Genomic DNA, 14,997 nt, shown 5'->3' with positions numbered 1-14,997 from the left:
TGCCCTGTGCTCTGGGTCCCGGCTCCTCGCGGTTACTCCTCACGGTTATGACGCCTGCCCACACATTCCACGGTCTTGAGATCATCCCAATACCGTGGAAAAAGCAGGCTAAAAGGCTATGCCAATATCCCTGGGAAATGGAGGGTTCATCCCTCCCTGCTCTGGGATCCCCTGTGCATCATGTGGATGCACAGGGATGATCCTGGGGCGATCCCCGGGATATCAGCTGGTCTAGCTATGCCCTTGGTCTGATAGCCTGTTTCAGTGAAAACTTTAATCATGAGTCAACACAGACTGGACAACAATCTCAAATCCATATCCCAGTGGGACAAACCAAAATCAGCACCTGCACGGACAAGAAATCCTAAACGTGTGTGGGAGTGAGGTGGGAAGGGAGGAGTTAACAAAGACTACAGCTGAACGAAGGTGAATGCTGATTGTTCCGCGAGTTGCCATTTTAAGCTTTGCTTGCTGCTTTATTTGTTTGCAGTGCTGGTATGAAAAAGACCTGTTTCTGTTTCTTCCCACCAGGGTCAATGCTGCACAGCACCGTCTTGGCTGTGAAAGGTTTCAGCATTGCAACTCCCACCCCAGCGCGTGTGGTGTTTGGAGACGCCGGTGGAATAGCGAAGGCCTGAAACGATTCTGTTTAATCAGGAGTGAAGTAAATGTCAGCGATTCAGCGTTCTAGATCAGCAGTTCCCAGGATTGATACATCTTAATCGAGCAATTAGGTGGCTTTTTTGTTGTCATCGTTTGGTGTTTCCCCACCTCGGAGAAGGGAACAGATTTGCTGCTTTGCTCCGATGACTGCCAGCAGCAGTGTTTGTTGTTAACAAAGACATTTACACCTAACCACCAGTTGGCAGGTGTTAACACTTTGTTACTTGCTATTCCCACATGCTGAGAATGGTGGGAAGCCTGCCAAGCGCTCCGTCTTGAGCAATACTTGAGTTTTACAACAGGAACAACAACGTCAACAACAGAAAAGCCATAAAAAAAAGGGAAAGAAAGGAAAGAAATACAGGCAAAGGAAACAAAAGCGCCAAGCTTCTGGCCCAGTGCCTTTACCTGAAGGGAATATTAGGCTTTGTCAAATGCCTTGGCATTTCTTTCTTTTATGAGGGGATTGGAGGTGGTTGGGATGGGAAGATGTGGGCCTTTTAATTGTGGCAGGTACATACTGTGTTTGCCATAAAGGCTTGACATTTGCATCCAGGGACAAAGCAGCAAGATATAAGCAGCAGAAAATGGAGGGGGCAGTTCTGCACTATTCCAGAGAGTAGTTTTGACTCATGCTGAGTGCCTATTTCCTGCCTGTTATATCCATTTTTCCATCCCTGGAGATGTGGAGTCCCACAGCTAGTGACTCATCTAAGGAAGGATCTTAGGGTTGTGTCTAATGCTAGTCCTACTTAAGTAGACTCATTGAAATGGATAGGGCTTAAATTAGTCATGTCTAACTACAATTCCATCCATTTCAGGGGGTCTACTCAAAGTAGGACTAATATAGGAGACAACCCTTAGCGCAGGCGTGGGCAACTTGTGGCCCTCCAGATGTTTTGGCCTCCAACTCCAAGCAACCCTCACCATTGATTATGCTGGCTTGGGCTGCTGGGAGTTATTATTATTTATTATTCATTTCTGTTCCACCTTTCTACCAAAAAATGGCACTCAAAGCGACTAGCTAACAAAGCTAGAGAGCAATAAGCAGATAAAAGGTACTAATTACACAATGCTAGGCAAAATATGTATAATAATATTAGGCCAAAACATCTAAAGGGCCACCAGTTGTCCATCCCTGACCTCAAGCCTAATCCTGGGAGGAGTTGAATTGAGCAATAAGTATGAAGGAAAGTATTAAGGAATGGGTGCAAAGGCAGAAGCACCTGCAACAGGTCACACCTTGTGCTTAGCTAGCAGACTAGCAGTAAGCAAAGCTGTTATGCGCCACTGAGAGGGACAGGTTGAGAATGGGGAGGGCAGAGCTGCAGGGGAATGCTGCACACGCTGATCTCCAGTGATGCCTGCTTTTCAGTCATCATGGGTGGGTGTGTCTTCATGGCCCCACTTCAGCCCCATGTTCCCTTAAAACCCCAGGGCATTGGAGCTATGAGATGGGGACAGTTAATCCCCATGGCAGGAGGGAGCGCAAGCTTTCCAGCCACCCCCATAATGCCCCTGGCCTGAAGCTGAAGCGAGGTCACCACCAGCAGAGGGTGGGAAGACAGTGGTGACCTTGCAGCAAAGCAAAAAGCTGCGTTAAGTCCCCAACTTTTTAAATCCACAGCTGTGGGGAAGAGCCCCATGATGGCTGTGAGTTGGTGGCTGCATTGTATAACCGATGCAGCGCCGTTGAGCAGCCACCATGACCTAAATAGGGCATATAGACAGCCCCGTGGAGTTGGCTATGCTGGCTCCAATCCCTGCACCACTTGATTTATTGTAATGAACTGCTTTCAGAGCATTGTAATCAGTCCAGTAGCACTAAGTGGACAAACTTACTCTACCATTTATGTCATGTCAGATGCTGCCATCACTTTGTGTGTACAAACAGCTGTAGATTAAAATAACATAGCCATATTGATCCATTATTTTACAGGGTTAATTCGTCCATTCCTCTAATAAGACCAACCAATGTTCATCAAAGCATAAAATTACACAGAACTAGATATGTATAAGAAAATGTTTTACACACAACCCCTTTTCCTTTCCTTTCCTTTCCTTAACTTAGGCCTCATCTACACCAAGCCGGACATTGCACTATGAAAGTGGTATGAACGTAGTATAGAAAAGGCAGGAGCCACAACAAGCAGGATATAGTGGTATGAAAGCAGTATATGGTATGTGTCTATGGGGCCCAACAGTTGCCAGTGCACTTCAATACCGCTCTAAAGCAGTAGTGTGGCTCTTGCCTTTTATATACCACTTTCATAGTGCAACATCCTACTTGGTGTAGATGAGGCCTTAGTGGCAGTGAAGGTGTGTGTAGGATTCTTTTCCTCCTCTCTTCCCATTTCCATGGACTTGCTAGCAGCTTGACAGCCCACAGGGAACTATGGGAGATGTGGTTCACCAAGAGCTCCTGAAATTGCTGGAGACAAGCAGTGCAGGCCGGACACACACAAACACACACACACATACGCCTTCAGAATGACTATGGTTTTTTTTCTCTTTCCCTCTCTTCTCTGAAACCTTGTAAGATGAAAAGCCCCAATCTGCTGCCCCTACCTACCTGCTAAAATAAATTACAGTAAATTAATCGATAAGTAAATTAAAACTAAATTAAAATTTAAGAGTCTGAAATTCCATAAGTTCAGACTCAGGGAAGAGTGGAGGGGGCAGCTACTCATGAGTAAACAACATGCAGGCCATCTCCTAACCTGATCTATATCCCAAGAAAAGTGGGAGCATGTACTAGGGCTGTGCAAATGGCCCCCGATTTGCCTTGAAGGCTGTTTCTATGGCTGCAAACTACGGTTGCTACAAAGGGCCATTTCCCCTTTACGGCTGGCATAGCTTGAGGCCATAGATATACAAAAACAGAGCCCCCACGATACCTTGAAATTGCGGCCTGGCTCTCGGGAGGACGATGCGTTTCCTGGTAAGTCCCGGTGGCAGCAATGCGATGGCAGCAGTGATGCAGTGGTGAAGGTAATGCAGCGGCAACGGCGATGTGGCCACAGCGGCAACAGTTGATGTGGCAGAAGTGGCGTTGCAGCAGCGGCAGGTGAGTGGGGAGGGCAGGGAGCGGGAGATGAGTCCAATGTAACTTCCCCGAGAGCTTCAGCTATGGGGCAGTATAGAAATGTAACAAATAAATAAATGGACTCATAGGCTTTCCCAGGAGGTCAGGCGGGAGGGCCCAGTGCCAGTCCGATGTGGCCCAAAGCGCCCCAAGGCTTTGGTACCAATCGGCTTTGGCTTCAGGTTCCTCGGGCCGACCTGGAACCAACTTAGAACTGTGGCAAGGCAGACTGAATTGGCCCGCCTCACCTCAGTTTTGGGGATTCAGCCCGAGGAAGTGCACAGTCCTAGCATGTACCTCTCTTGTCACACTCAGAAAAATCTGAAGTCAATGCAAGGGCAGCCTCTGAGAGCCATTCCTACCCTCGATTGACCAGGGGGATGATTTAGGTGAATCCGCCAGTTTCACTTTCCCCCTCATTTGAATTCAATATGTACAGCTATTCCCAGCATGCCCCTGGCTGCCTGAGGAGCCTGCCAGGAAAAAAGAGGTGGCAACCCTAATTCAGCATTAACATGGCGGAATATTCAGCAATTCAAACCCAGACTTTTAAGAGCAAAGTGCTCAAAGCCCTTTGCCTAGATGGAAAAATTTGTCACTTTTTGTCCCTCCCACATTTGATTTTCAATCCCAAGCTCTTTTTGTCCTAAATATAGAGAACATTGTGAATTTTGGTAAATTCTCATCTAAACAAAACTGAAACACGATTCTCACCCATCCCTACTTTGGATTGACCTAGAGTTTGATTATGAGAAAAAGAGGCGACTAGCTCTGGTGCTATGAAATGTCAAAAGAGGTTTCTCAAAATCAAAATCAAATTGTTATTTATTACGGTCGCAGACCAGCAAAAAAAGAGGTTTCTTTATTTTTCTTATCCGAAATATAATAAATTAATTAATTCATTAATTAATTAATTAATTTAAAAAAAAACCCAAAACTTTCAACCAAACTTGTACAACGCTCAACGTTTCGGATCTGGAAATCCTTCGTCAGGAGCTGTACAATGAAATGAATGACTTTTTGAAGTAATTATAAATTTGAAACCTTATAGATTTTTTTTTTACAAGACCACAGTTGTGTTTGTTCTGTCTCCAGTTTGACTGCTGATGGAGACAGAACGAACACGACTGCGGTCTTGTAAAAAAAATCTATAAGGTTTCAAATTTATAATCACTTCAAAAAGTCATTCATTTCCTTGTACAGCTCCTGACGAAGGATCTCCAGATCCAAAACGTTGAGCGTTGTACAAGTTTGGTTGAAAGTTTTTTTTTGTTTTTGTTTTTTTATATTTTGGATAAGAAAAATAAAGAAACCTCTTTTGACATTTCATAGCACCAGAGCTAGTCACCTCTTTTTCTCATTGCCTTTTCGTGGTGCTTTTACCCTCTTTTTCCAAACCAGAGTTTGATTAACCTTTCCTTCATCTCAGGCTGTTCACTAGAGGCATGGTGAATGGATTGAAAGAATGTGCCAGGGATAAAAGCCCCTGGGATTCCTTTAATTGTTTAGAACAGCATCTCTGGTCCATCAGGCCCTGAAACAATATTCTCTGGTGGTGAAAACAAGTCATCCGCAATCCTGAAATTCTGAACTCGGGAGAATTGTGACTTGACTATTGCCAGTGTGGGTGATTTTTGCCAGGATTTCCATTTTGGTGCCAGTGTATGGAAAATGTTGTGCTGAACCACAAGTTGGCACTCATGAAGTGCCAGTACTGATCTGTGGAAGGTCGTGCTGTGACAGGGCTAGGCGTCCTGCTGCCAGCAACAACATAAGATCTCTCTGAAACTACAAGTGATATCGACCAAGAATGAACAGCAGGCAGCTCTCTTTTAGCACGCTCCCTGTGTTCTCAGTTATGGCTTCTCACAGAGACAGGATATTGGGATTGGATCGACCAGTATTGTTGCATGGGAATCATGTCACTCCTTGGATCTCCGGTATCTGTCCTGGCATAGTACTGGGGCAATGCATTTTCCCACTGACTGTCTACAAATGAACAGTGTTATTAATCAGATGTTGATGTTTTTATGTGATTGCCATTTATTATTATTTTCACACAACAGATTGGATCCAGATTTCATCATACTTACCTAGGTATGGTCAAATCTGTCAATTTCTGTTTTTTCTGTTTCTCATTTCTTTATTCTTAAAATTCAGTTCATCTTGAACTTTGAGGGTTTTTTTAAAAAAATGCATGAAATCTCATAAGCAATTTTGTGCATATTTCTCCTAATGGATACACAATTTTGCCAGCAATTTTCCTAATATAATGAATTTTGGGACATTATTTCCCTTAATATAGGCATTTTTGATTGGAGAAGGCCATTGCAAAATCCAGGGAAGTATGAATTCAAAAGATAAATGAGTTTTGGATTGCATATTGGTTTGCAAGTGCAAAATTATTAAGAAAGACCGCATTCATATGTGAACTGAACAAATTTCACCCCCATCCCTAGTGCAAATCCATTTAAATAAATAGAATTTATATTAGTCATGACTAATTTCAGTCCCACTGGCTTCTACTCTAAGTATGATTCAATCTAGATATAACCCATAATTTTAGATGGCATTTCTGAAATAAATAAAAAAATATGAACAATAAAGTCATTTGAAGTGATGTTTCAGAACAAGTGTCCTAGTTCAGCAGAAGAGGACTGGCCCAGCACCAGTGGCCACTTGAAAGGTGAGACTGGGCCTGCCCCACTGTTTTGGGGACACTATCCTAGACATATAATTCCTCCAGCCCAGAAAGGATGTGCATGTAGGGATGCACGTTTTTTGGTAATTCTATTCCATCTGTTTTTTGTGGATTGTCAGGCTTCTTTTGTTCTGTAGTCCACTCACTGATGGAACTGTGCTTTTTTTTTTTAGGGATGTACAAGAATTTTGCACACCTAATACAAATTCACACTTGCGCAAAATTTGCCCCCAAAGTAAACATGTTCCACAAGTCTGCAGAATTCACATGACTTGGGAAAAGCCAGTCCTCTGTGAAATCTGCAGGTTGGAGTCATAAAAATCAGAACTCATTTGAATCTGTTGCAGATTTCTCTGACATTTCTTCTGTGTGCCATACTGTCTATGGGTTGCTTTTGCATGCAACCACAATTCCTGGGAACAATGTACGCTGCTTTATTGCCTTGATCTTAGCTTGTAACTGCAAACCTATTCTCTCCAGTCCAGACCTGTCACTATGGACTGGCTGGGGTCGGGTGAGCAAGCAACGTGGTGTTTACGCAGATTGTCTGAACATCAGCTTGATGTGTTTCTCAGCTCTTTTGCCATGGTCATTTGCGATCTCTACACAATTTGCATGAACAGGGTAATTGTGCAAATCGAACATGATTGAATGGGGAAATTGAGCACAAAGGTGTATTTCCAAAGTTCTTCCATAAACTAAAGCACAAAATCGTGCAATTTTAAGATTGCACAATGATGAACTGCTGGTGCAATAAAATGTTGTGCATTTTTTGGACGTGACAGCATCCTCAACAATTTGCAAACAGTTTTGGAGAACACGAGTCTGCATCCAGGGTTCAGCCATCTCCTCTTACTAGGGAGGAGCTGAGGCTCAGTGGTAAATCCAATATGTTGTAGTGGTTAGAGTATTGGACTGGGACTGGGAAGACCCAGGTTCTAGTCCCCACTGGGCCATGAAGCTTATTGGGTGATTTTGGGGCAGCCACTGACTCTCAGCCTAACTTACTTCACAGGGTTCTGAGGATAAACAGAGGGGAGGATCATGTATGCCACCTTGCACTCCTTGGATGAAAGGCAGGACATAAATATAACAAACAAACAAATAAAGCACATGCTTTGCATGTGAAACGTCCCAGGTTCAAGCCCCCCAACATTTTTGGGTAGAGCTGGAAAAGCCCCTGCCTGTATCCTGAACATAAGAACATAAGACGAGCCATGCTGTATCAGACCAAGGGTCCATCTAGTCCAGCACTCTGTTCACCCAGTGGCCAACCAGTTGTCTACCAGGGAACATGGTGCAATAGCACCCTCCAACCTATGTTCCCCAACAAACAACTAGTGTATACAGGCTTACTGCCTTTGATACTGGAGGTTGCACTTCGCCATCTAGACTAGTAGCCTTCTCCTCCAGGAATTTATCCAACCCCCTTTTAAAACCATCCAAATTGGTGGTCATCACCAAATCTTGTAATAGTGAACTCCAGAGTTTAACTATCCTGCCCCACTGTTTTTTGGACACTATGTTCAACCATGGAACTGACTTCCCTTCCCTCCCTTTTTTATTAACTTAGACCTTAGCTAGACCTAAGGTTTAGCCTGGGATCATTCTGGGGCCATTCCTGTTCATGTAAATGACACACAGGGGATCCCGGGAGCAGGCAGGGACGACCCCGGGATAAACCTTAGGTCTAGCTAAGGCCCCAGTCATTACCTGGATTTTTAACCAGTTGGCTCCTGGGTGGTAAAGCAGCTTTGGTACTGCTCTCTAAATGGCCATGCATTTTCACTTCATCATTTTTATCCTCAAAACTTTAAAATTCCAATCTTGTTACATTAAACTAACTCATGCAGAAATGCCCAGCTGTTCCACTGTCATATGGAAGCAAAATATACGTTTTGTCAGGTTTTTTTCCCTTTCTTCTTTGCTTTTTGGAGGACAGGTCTAAAATGATAAGATACATGTAAGTGAAGAACTGTCAGCTGCACATCCCTTCACTGTACTTTTTAGGTTTCCTGCCTATCTTTAAGGTTATGTCTTTCTTCACGATGCTTAAAATTTATCCAAATGATATACAGCCAGCTAGACGTAAGGAAAAAGCTGGGTATAGATTTTGGGGTTTGGGGTCCCCCTCCCCTATTTTCATGTCTCCAGCAACACAATAACTACACTGGAGTGTATGTGGAACAAATGGGCATTTGACCAGTGATACGGAATAATTCCAATTGACTTTTTGAAAATAAAAATGTCCCCCTGGTGGCAGCTTTATTTATTTATTTGTAGCATTCATATACCACTGAATATGATAAAATCTCTCAGCGGTTAACAATATTAAAATACAATAATAAAACACAACATTAAACAGCTATAATAAAGGAACAGTAAAATGGTGTGATAAGTTTCAGTTGCTGGAAATTCTGGGGGTTCAGCTACACCAAGCAGGATATAGCACTATGAAAGCGCTATGAAAGCAGTATATAAAAGGCAGGAGTCACACTATTGCTTTATAGCGGTACTGATGGGCAACTGTTGGGGCCCATTGACACATGCCATATACTGCTTTCATACCACTTTCATAGTGCAATGTCCTGCTTGGTGTAGATGAGTCCCAAGATCCTTACACCAGCTAGAATTTGGTTTGCTATGCTGGCTGAAGTTGCACCAGTGTCATGGGCAACTTTTGAATGGTGCTGGTGACACCACTGTGTAAGTCCTTCTGTTCCAGGGGTGGGGAATCTCAGATCTTCCCTGAATTCAATTTCAGAGAAGGCCTCGGTGGCCACTTTCCAGTGGTGGGCCGGGACCAAGGGGAAAAGGGGATGAGGGACAAAAGCACCAAAGACATTTTAGCTTAAAGCTCTTCCTGCCAATAGCTGAGCCTTAGGAGAAGCATTTCAACCTCTTAGAATGGGGCGGGGGGGGTGCACAAAAGCTGGGAAACCACTAATTGATGGCTGGGGAAAGGGGAGGGGGCCAGGGGAAGGGGGTCTGGTCATCTGGGACACCCCAGATTAAAGCCGAGGGAAGTAGTTTGAGGGACAGTGTCATATGGCTGCACTCTCATCTGTTCTGTCAGGAAGCCCTCCCTCAGGCAAATGGAGCGGATAGGCGGTGTTGAAGATGGCTAGGATTCTCCAGACATCATTTCGCCTCTCATGTCATGCCCAAACCCTGTTGGCATCTGCAATCGCTGCTCCCCTTGCCAATCTGGAGTCAAACCATGATGTCTCATTATGGGAAGCTGCTTTGGGGAAGAACTTGGTGTGAGTCTTTGAAATGGGATCCTTGTCTAATTCTAAGGATGTGTGAGAAAGTTCTTCAGTTTTGATCAGGATCTACCCATTTCACACCTTCCGGACCAAACTTCAAATGCAACTGGCGGTAGGACTCTGTACATTTCTGAGCTTGCAATGTGATTTGCGGACACACAAAAATGCGTCAAACAGCATTTGAAAAATGCACTCGAAAAAGTGAGTACTTTTGGGAAATGCATACAAGATCATACTTAATCAATGGGAGAAGAATGTGTACATTTCAAAGAGGCTCACAATTGATGCATACATCTGGAAAAGTACGCACGCAAATACACACAGATTTTCATGGGAAAAGAACAAAAATCCAAGCTCACAATTTGACATGGACTCAAGTCGGAATCAGATTTGAAAGGGAATTTGGAGAACTTCAATTTGCTTGACTTTGACTGATTCCCACACTCCTAAATCCAATTTGACAACTGCATTCCATAAAGGATCATGTTTGAGAAAATGGTCTCTCCACTCCTTCAATCCCATGGCCTGCTTTTATTGAGCGGTGCCAAATTGTAGCTCTCCCCCCGTTTTATTAAAAGCCACTAAATCTGGAGGGGCAAATGCATAATTACGACTCCCAGCATCCTTGGACATTGGCCACTCTGGCTGCGGCTGATGGGAGTTGGAGTCTTATGACATCTAGTGGGCCAGAGGTTCCCCACCCATTTATGTATTTCTTAAATAATACAAATAAAACAGCAGGGATATTTAGATATTTCATCTTTGGAAAAAGCAAGTTCTGCTTAGTACATCTAAGTAGAGGTTTCCCAAAGCACTTACCAGGCTATGGGGACTTTGGAGCACACCTGCTTGCTTTGTTCTTAGTTTGCTACCCAACAACTTTCTAAATAATCACAAGATAAGATGGAGATAAGCAAGCCACTTTAGCATTGTGGGCTCCGGCTTGTTAGGATCCTCCATCATGCCACCACAGGTTCTCATCAAAATTCAGGGATGACAACCTGAGATGTCTGTAGGGACCAGACTGCTTAGTGTGTGCTCCCCAACTAGAAGATGCCTCTGGGTGTACATGGCCAGCAGTATTGCTCTTGCCCTAATTTAGGAAGCAAAAGACTTCAGAGTCTTATGTAATGTCTGTGTAATACTATCTAAGAAGCCACGTATGGCTTGGGACCTGGTTACCGTAGAGATCACATTTCTCCTGACAGAGATCTCCATGAGAACACTGAGATCAGCTGGACCAATCTTGTTAATCGCCTTAAAAATTCCCTATGGAGGACGTACTTCTTTGCAACTTCTAGCCTGCCATCAGAGATAGCAAGAAGAGATAATTTCTCAGGCCTCCTCTGGCGCCTTTACCAAAAGAAGGAGGAGGAGGGTGTGGGTGAGGTGGTCAGTGGTTTCTGCCCAGAACTCCATGGCTGAACCTAACAGAAAACTATGGCTGTATGCAGTTGTGTATCTTTCAAACAGGAGAATGCATGGATTGTCAGCTGCCTCCTACCTTCATACAGTGCACAGTTAAATTATGGAATTCACTACCACAAGATGTGGTGATGACTTTGGAAGGGGGTTGGGTGGATTTAGAAGGGGGTTGGGTAAATTCCTGAAGGAAACGGCTATTAACTGCTACTAGTCCTGGTGGCTATGTGCTACTTCTGGTATCAGAGTCAGTAACCCAATGTATATCAATTGCTGGGGAGTATGGGGAGGGTGCTGTTGCACCTATGTCCTGCTTGTGGGTCTCCTGTCCACAGCAGGTTGGCCACTGCGTGAACAGAATGCTGGACTAGATGGACCCTTGGTCTTCTTATGTTCCTATGTGCACTCCTGTAATGACACATGCACAATCTCTGGTTCCAAGACTGCCCTCTTAGCCCCTCCCAGTAAAGCGGTCTGCCCAAATTGAGCGTGCTGTAAAACACTTGTCTGATGACACTCCACAACATGGCTTTTAAATGATTGGGAAGCTGCAGCTGCTGGAGGATGCCACAGGCCTGCCACAGAGATCCAAAAGTGGTGGGCGCATCTTCAGTCAGTGTCATGGCAGCTAATTAGCTTCTGGGCCACAATCCAGCTTGGGTGGCTTTGGCGTTTCTTGCCCTTCATGGCTTGGCACCCCCATATGGAGAAGAGGAGCCTGCTGAGAACAATCACTGGATTGGAGGCATTCAAGCAGAAGCAGGAAAGAGCAGGTCCTTCTGTCCCTGGGTGGGCTGTCAGAAAGCATCCTGCATTTGAAAGGCTATTCAATCCACATCTGGTTTAAAGCCAAAGAATCCTAAGAAGGGAGCATAAGAGGAGTCTTGAAGCTGCCATCAAGAATTGACACCTGGACCGCAGGCTGAGCAGGCGCAAAGGACACCTGGCCACAGTCTTCTTCACTATGATGAGATGAATTGTACTTCTATTAAAATTCTGAATGTGTCTCTATACATATAAATTAGCATGTTCAAATTTCATGCAGACACATTTCAGGGAGGATCCAGATTTAGTCCTGGACCCACTGAATCCAGTGGAACTCAAGTTAGTCATGACTAAATACCATGGATTTCAGAAGGTATGATTATGTCTAGATCCAACCTACTATCATTTTTTAGACCTTTAAGTGCTTCCAGATGTCATTTAGCAATGTACAACATATAATCTTCCCCAAACTGTATAAAATGAAATCCACCTTTTTAGGAAGATGTTTGGAAGCTAATGTTGTACTGGCTGATTACGATCTTGCTTTAATTGGATTTGTTTTTATTGTGGTTTTAGTGTAATGGACTGTAGCTTCATTTTTAATTGTATTTTATTATTGTATTTTATTAATTTCTGAGCTGCCTGAAACATGGAAGATGCAGGGAAGCAAAAACAGAGAGCAGAATCAGACATTATCTTGGCAAGCGCATTACTCCAGTGGAGATAATGGAAGGGATTCTTTACAGGGGAGAATTGGTAGACAGGAGGAAGGTGAGATTAAATGTTCCATCATCTGTCAATTCTCCCTAAGGCCATTTCCAACAAGCCAGGAACACTTCCCGTTTCTCCAGCTTGGCTGGGGAAGAAATCATTAAAAATGAAGGGTGTGTGTGTAAGGGATAACTGGTGGACACAGAAAGAGCTAAGCATCCCCTCCTACCTGCTGATTGGCCCCTTTAGATGATCTCGCACAGAGGCGTAGTGGTAATTTTTGAAGTACAGGTGCTCATCATGACTGTTCCCATAGCCACACCCTCAAGGAGATAAATAAATGCAGGCAACCGTTTGATCTATATCTATGTCTCTCTCTCTCCGCCCCCCCTCCCAGTCTCTCAATCTCTCTCAGTCTCTCTCTCTTTGGCCTAAACTATACCAAGCAGAATATTGCATTATGAAAGCAGTATGAAAGTGGTATATAAAAGGCGGGAGCCATACTGCTTTATAGTGGTATTGAAGTGTGCTGACAACTGTTGGGGCTCATTGGCCTTTGCTAGACCAGGCTTTATCACAGGGGATCCCAGGATCAGGGAGGGATCATCCCTCCCTTGCCCCAGGATAGAGCATTCCCCTTTGGGCCTGGTTTTTCCATGGTCTCGGGCTGAGTCCGAGTCCGTGGGACGTGTGGCCCGTTGCCGCGGAACTGGGAGCCACGCACGGGGTGCAGCGCTCCTCAGGAGCACTGCACCCATCAGGGGTAGGGCGGGGGGAGCAGGGAAATGATTTTTTTTTTTAAAAAAATCACCTACCTTTAGAGCCTGAGCGTTCGTGCGCTCCTCTTCCTTTAAAAATAAAAAATGGTGGGCACGACGCCTCTCTTCCTGAGGTCGTCACGCCTTGTGCGTAAACGGAGGAGGGGTTTTGCGTTAATCGATATGTGAGATTTCCCTCCTCTGTCGCAGACTATCAGGTAGGTCTAGCTAAGGCAATTGACACATACCACTATAGCCTGCCTGTTGTGGCTCTTGCCTTTTATATGTCACTTTCATACTGCTTACATAGTGCAATATCCTGCTTGGTGTAGATTCGGTCTCTTTCTCTGTCTCTCTTTCTCTCTCTCTCTCTCTCTCTCTGTGTTATATGTATGCCTAGAGATGTTGCAGGTGCCTCCCGCGACTCCACCCCCTCAGACCCAGTCAGGCATCCACGGAGCATTCATGGATCCACAGGCTGAGCTCCTGTGGGGCCTGACGAGTGCCCGACAGCTGCCTGCCCCCATCCAGAGCCTCCACTCGAAGCTCCATTTACACAACAGGGGAAATGTGCAATTTCAGTAGCCTCCCTTGTTGTGCACAAGGGAGGCTCTGAACAAGTGCCAGGCAGTGTGGGTGCGGGGACAAACAGAGATGGCAATATGATGAGAGTCCCATGAGTCGGACCCACGCACCCACCCACACATATACACATACATACACACATACCTATATCAAAGCCAACAAACATATCCTAGCAGTTTCCATCACCCCCAGGAGCAGGTCTTTTACAATAGGTCTTTTACATTCAAGATCAAACCACCCCAAGACACTTTGCATTACAACAAAGGTGGGTCACTACAATGTATTGTGCTGGGAAAACCAATGTCTTTCCCCATCATCATCCTGACTGATCAAATGCTTCAGCCCTGTGAGCCCTGGCTCCAATACACCACCGTTCCCACAACGCACACAATAGCACTATGAGAGAAAGCAGAGGATTGGAAGCCCACATGATTTCTCCCACAGTACCTACTGTGAGTGTTGGGAAAGGCCTCTGGAGTGTCTCAGGCCTTCCTTCCAGCTGCAGTTTTATTTGCACTTTGTTTCTTTTAAAAACATACTTTTCATGTGTTTTTACTCTGTTTTTATTAGTCTTTTATTTTATCTGTCCACCGGAGCGGTATACAAATATTGTAAATAAATAAATAAGTATTGAAATTGATGACAATAGCTGGCCTGAGGCAAGGGTTGCAAGAGCGCTCTTTACACACAGTCCCCCCTTGGAAGTTGTTTTTCTGCCGGTTCATCCCGTGGCATAGCTTTCTGGTTTTGGACCACTTGTTCGTTTCAGTAAAAAAAAAAAAAGGGGGGGGGAAGGGTGGTGGTGGGGAGAATGCGAAGGGAAACACAACTATAGAGTTACTGCTGTAATGGGACGTGCCGTCTCCGTCTCCCTTCCTCTCTAGGCTGCTACACACAAGCTGTTTTACCTTGATTCCACAATGAATGCATGTCTGCTTTTCCGTTCATGTTTCATCTAGTCAGAAGAAGTGGCTGACTAATACTCTGCAGGAGTAGGGATGTCAGAGGAATTTCTTTGGGGCGGGTGGAGATTGCCCA

This window comes from Elgaria multicarinata, chromosome 7, assembly GCF_023053635.1.
Source record: "Elgaria multicarinata webbii isolate HBS135686 ecotype San Diego chromosome 7, rElgMul1.1.pri, whole genome shotgun sequence".
Classification (NCBI taxonomy): Eukaryota; Metazoa; Chordata; class Lepidosauria; order Squamata; family Anguidae; genus Elgaria; species Elgaria multicarinata.
This window is presented reverse-complemented; position numbering follows the sequence as displayed.